The following is a 6000-nucleotide window of genomic DNA, read 5'->3' as shown; positions in this document are numbered from 1 at the left end:
CATAGATTCCGGGACAGATTCCTGAGTAATCCGGGCGCTCTGTATCACCGCGTCACCAATAATAGACACGACCTGCGAGTCCAACCTGGGATACGGGTTTTAGATGTCCCGTAGGATTGCGCCGCGTTCCCTTTGAAGAATAGGAGCTTAATTATGTCACAGGAGCTCCGCGTTTCCACCCCAGTCCCAGCTGTCTAAATCTCCAGCTAGCACCAGGCAGAGACATCTACATTCCTATTGTGATTCTCACACTGTCTCATTTCACTATCACTCGCTTTTACATGGTGTGTTTATGTAATTTTTAACTCCCCCCCCCCCCCGGTGAGGGTCAACAAACTTTATGTCTCTGCTAATTAATTTAATTGCCTTAAAGGGTATGTATACTTTCCAACCGTTTTATTGTTCTGATGCCTGTACAATAAAAAATGAAGCAACTTTGTAATTAGTCTCCATTAAAAATCTCCTACAATTTTGTGTATACAGCTCCAATGGAGACCTATGTGTCTCCATGGTTACAGACTACAAACAAATCCTGTGTGTAGTCTGATCTTGCAGTCATGTGTTAAGGCCCTTTTACACAGGCCGATGCAGCCGATCAACGAGACATCGTTGATCGGCGCTCGTTTGCTCCGGTCACACGGAGCTATGGATGGGGACGAGCGGTCGTTACTCCGATCACTCGTCCCCATACATTAATATGTCGGCAGCGCGTCTGTGCGGCCGACAACGATAATATTTTACTTTTTTAAAACCATTAGACCAGCAGATGATCCAGCGTTTGCTCGTCCATCTGCTGATCGTTCCCGTTTACACAGGCCAATTATTGGCAACGAGCGCTATATGAACTATCGTGTGCCCGATAATCACCCCCTTTACCCTCTTCTATCTGCCCTCTCTTTTTGATAACCTAGAGAAAGAAGAATAAGAGGCAGATGGAATGGAGCAACACCTGACTGCAGGATTAGACTACGCAGGGTTTGTTTGTAGTCTGTTACTGTGGAGACACATAGGTCTGCATTAGAGCTGCAAACACAAAATGGTCAATTTTGAATCAAGAATTTTGGCAAATTTACATGAACTGGGGCTGTCATCCAGTCGCTGGCAGCAACGGTGACATCACTGTGGATGACACGTCACTGCTCCGACCATCAATCGGCTACCACAGTCGCATGGCGCCGGGTGACAAATCATCCAACAGGAAGTGGCGGGATGAGGTGTAGTCTACAGAGGAGTAAATTGAAACTCCTGGGCCACAATGCAAAATCTGTTATAGGGCTTCCACCTACCATGTACCATTTATAATACGGGTGTCCTCTTATGGGACAGAGGGGCCCCAGGCTACCTCTGCACGCCTTATAGTGATGCCCCTGGGGCCAGATATACACTCTTATTTACATATATAAACAATGTGTATAAATCTATAACTACACATCTTGCTGCCTTTACCCAGGACCAGGGCTCTAATGTATTTAGGCAACTTAAAGGGGTTCTCTGCTTTGCACAATCCCTACTTGTTAGAATGGTCCTTGACAAGAAGTAGATGACGTTTCCCCTGCTGGACCCCCAGCGATCATCTGTAATCTGTGAGGAAACCTGGCAGTAAGTGTTTAATTTCTCTGCAGCGCCACCACAGGTGAAATTAAGCATTACACAGTACTCATTGAAATTAATGTGTTGTCTGTGTAATACAGGACAGGACAGGTCAGGTCCTGCAGAGAGAGACACTCTTTGTAACCATTCTCCACTCTGGTCAAAAGATGAGGATCCTGAACAGGGGACCCCCCTCTATTAACTCAGAATTCTCTAATAGGGTGTATGAAAATGGGTTTTCTAAAGTAGACAACCCCTTTGACTATGGCTAATGTATTTATTATCAGAATGTTCATCTTTAAAGAGGCTCTGTCACCAGATTTTGCAACCCCTATCTGCTATTGCATGTGATCGGCGCTGCAATGTAGATTACAGTAACGTTTTTATTTTTAAAAAACGAGCATTTTTGGCCAAGTTATGACCATTTTTGTATTTATGCAAATGAGGCTTTCTAAAGTACAACTGGGCGTGTTGAAAAGTAAAAGTCCAACTGGGCGTGTATTATGTGCGTACATCGGGGCGTGTTTACTACTTTTACTAGCTGGGCGTTGTGTATAGAAGCATCATCCACTTCTCTTCACAACGCCCAGCTTCTGGCAGTGCAGACACAGCGTGTTCTCGAGAGATCACGCTGTGACGTCACTCACAGGTCCTGCATCGTGTCAGACGAGCGGGGACACATCGGCACCAGAGGCTACAGATGATTCTGCAGCAGCATCGGCGTTTGCAGGTAAGTCGATGTAGCTACTTACCTGCAAACGCTGATGCTGCTGCAGAATCAACTGTAGCCTCTGGTGCCGATGTGTCCCCGCTCGTCTGACACGATGCAGGACCTGTGAGTGACGTCACAGCGTGATCTCTCGAGAACACGGCTGTGTCTGCACTGTCACAAGCTGGGCGTTCTGAAGAGAAGTGGATGATACTTCTCATCAGAACGCCCAGCTAGTAAAAGAAGTAAAAACGCCCCGATGTACGCACATAATACACGCCCAGTTGGACTTTTACTTTTAAACACGCCCACTTGGACTTTTGCAAGCCTCATTTGCATAAATACAAAAATGGTCATAACTTGGCCAAAAATGCTCGTTTTTTAAAAATAAAAACGTTACTGTAATCTACATTGCAGCGCCTATCTGCTGCAATAGCAGATAGGGGCTGCAAAATCTGGTGACAGAGCCTCTTTAAACTATGTACAATTCCCTATACAGGTTCCCGGGCCGGTCCTGATAATCTGGGCGTACAGTCCGAAGACACCTGTAGATCCTCTGATCGGCAGAGACTTCTAGGTGAGACTTTGTGGGTGGGTGGGCTCCTCCACTGAAGGCAAAATAGAGTGTCACTTTAAGGGAGAGTTGGGGGCAGTTGTTTGTCTGACAACTATCTAATGTCTATGACCGCAGTACTCGGCAGGTTACCAATCAATGTGCAAGAAAATGGCTGCATTTTAATATCAATAGATGTTAATTGTGACCGGGTTCCCAAATACACAACTGCACAAACCAGGTGTAAAATGTCATCAATAACCCCCCGTCCCCCGTCCACCCTCATCAAGTTCTTAAATATTCTATCAAGCCTTTACTTAGTTATATCTGCTTCTGGATAGTTTGATGACAACCAATATGGCCGCCTTACATAGGGTTCCCAGACTCTTTTATGGCCATGGTGGGAGGATGAGCGTAAGAGGGTGGCTGGGTAACAGAAGTAAAATAGTGCTCAAAACATGGGTGGTGATGCAAGATAAAGGGGAGGACAGATTGAGGTAGGGGGGGGGGGGGGGATATCCAACGAGAGACCAAAGATTGGAAAAAAATGGGTGGCGGGGATCGGCCGTAAATTGTTAGAGGGTAGTGCCAGGTGCATGTAGTTTTGTTGGTTATCCAGCGGCCATGGTAAGCTGTGCGGAAGGGCACTTCACCTGTGGGGGAGCAATAGCGGTACCATGGCTTCCCATGGATGGGTTGGGGCAGGGGACCTTTACTGGCTCGCAGTATGGGACTGATACTATGCCGCGTGTATTACTGTTATTCATAGTGCTTTACTATAGGACTAGTCTTTTATTGACCTAAATGTCAGGCCTAAAAATATCACGGCGAAAGTTAAGACCTGGCGTAGTCCTCCATTATCATTGGCAGACAGAATCTATTTATTTAAGACCTTTGTCTTTTTTTCAATTGTTATTTTTATCAGTAACTCACCCCTCCGGCTGGATTGGAAGATCTTTAGATTGGCTGATTGTATTTCATCTTTTTGTGTAATTGTATGTGTGATAGTATTTTGTCTTTTTGTGTAATTGTATTTCGTTTTTTTGTGTAATTGTATTTTGTGTCTTTGTGTAATTGTATTTTGTGTCTTTGTGTAATTGTATTTTGTGTCTTTGTGTAATTGTATTTTGTGTCTTTGTGTAATTGTATTTCGTCTATTTGTGTAATTGTATTTAGTCTTTTTGTATAATTGTATTTTGTGTCTTTGTGTAATTGTATTTTCGTTTTTTTGTGTAATTGTATTTTGTCTTTTTGTGAAATAGTATTTGATGTATTTTGATTTGCTATATAGAGGAATATGGGCCTATAATAAAATCATTTTATTGCGCCTGTGAATGAGGGTGGATTCCCGATCCCTGACTTGGAGCGTCACTTCCTGGCCTCGCGGCTTCCACACTTTATCTCAATGGGGTCATCTCCATATTTATATGACATTACTTTGTAAAATTTGATGGAAATGGGACATTTAGGAAATCTTTCGAGCCATCACAGATTCTTTAGATAGCTGCAGTTACGGCGCGCTGCTTCCTTTCCTATTGTCGAATATTAGACACAATCTTCACACATTTTAGAATGACTTCTCTTCTAACTCGAAAAAGGGTGGAACGCGGGAATTGTTTAAATTAATTGATTCTCTTGTCATTTCTACATTTAGGAGACAGTGGGGACAGGATTTAGGGATTCTGTCGGGTAATAGATGGCACAACACATTACAGACTACTGACTCGTCCTCTCGTGTCGATCACCAAATGGTTCAATCTACGTGGCTACCTCCTGTAGACTGTAGACTATTATTCTTTTTCCTCTCTGTATAGAATTGGGTTGCGTCAAACCTCTAGTTGAGCGAGTTCCGGCGCTATGGAAACTGATTTCATGCATATGATCTGGACTTGTTCCAGAATTAAGCGATACTCAGGGACAAACGCCAGATTTTTAAAGGCGGGTTTCCACATGCACACTTTTTAAACAAGGTTATTTTCGCCACGCTCCCGATACCCTCTGTTTTTTACGCTACGAGTATTGGTCTTCTAGCGTTAATATAAATGCTATGCTAGTGGATATGTGCTGATCACTGCTCATAGCGTAAAAACTAGCATAGATAGTGCCACGCTCAGTGCCCCCTGTAGATAGTGATGCACTGTCCCCCTATAGTTAGTACCACGGTGTCCCCTGTAGATAGTGCCGCAGTGCCAATGAAGATAGGGCCACTTTCAGTGCCCCCTGTAGAGTGCCACAGTGCCTCCTGTAGAGAATGCCACAGTGCCCGATGTAGATAATGCCCCCTGTAATGAGTGCCACAGTGCCCCTGTAGATAATGCCTCCTGTAGATAATGCCACATACCGCACCCTGTAGGTATTGCCACACACTTCTCCCTGTAGAGTGCTACATTACCCTGTAGAGTGCCAGCCACTGCCCTTGTAGATAGTGCCACAGTGCCTCTGTAGATAATGCCACAGATGTAGATGGTGCCACGGTGCCCCCTGTAGATAGTGCCACAGTTTCAATGAAGATAGTTCCACTTTCAGTGCCTCCAGTGGACACTGCCCCCTGTAGAGTGCCACAGTGCCTCCTGCCACAGTGCCCGATGTAGATAATGCCCCCTGTAGAGTGCCACAGTGCCCCTGTAGATAATGCCCCCTGTAGAGAGTGCCACAGTGCCCCTGTAGATAATGCCCCCTGTAGAGAGTGCCACAGTGCCCCTGTAGATAATGCCCCCTGTAGAGAGTGCCACAGTGCCCCTGTAGATAATGCCCCCTGTAGAGTGCCACAGTGCCCCTGTAGATAATGCCCCCTGTAGAGAGTGCCACAGTGCCCCTGTAGATAATGCCCTCTGTAGATAATGCCCCCTATAGATAATGCCTCCTATAGATAATGCCGTCTGTAGGTATTGCCACACACTTCTCCCTGTAGAGTGCCACACACTGCCCTTGTGGATAGTGCTTCTGTAGATAATGCCACTGATGTAGATGGTGCCACAGTGCCCCCTGTAGACAATGCCCTCCCTGAAGATAGTGCCACACACCGCACCCTGTAGATATTGCCACACACTTCTCCCTGTAGATAGTGTCACACAATGCCCCCTGTAGATAGTGCCACACAATGCCCCTGTACATAATGCCACAGATGTAGATAGTGCCGTAGTGCCCC

Source organism: Rhinoderma darwinii, chromosome 3 (genome assembly GCF_050947455.1).
Source record: "Rhinoderma darwinii isolate aRhiDar2 chromosome 3, aRhiDar2.hap1, whole genome shotgun sequence".
NCBI lineage: Eukaryota > Metazoa > Chordata > Amphibia > Anura > Rhinodermatidae > Rhinoderma > Rhinoderma darwinii.
The sequence above is the reverse complement of the archived record's forward strand: the minus strand, read 5'-3'. Positions refer to the sequence as shown.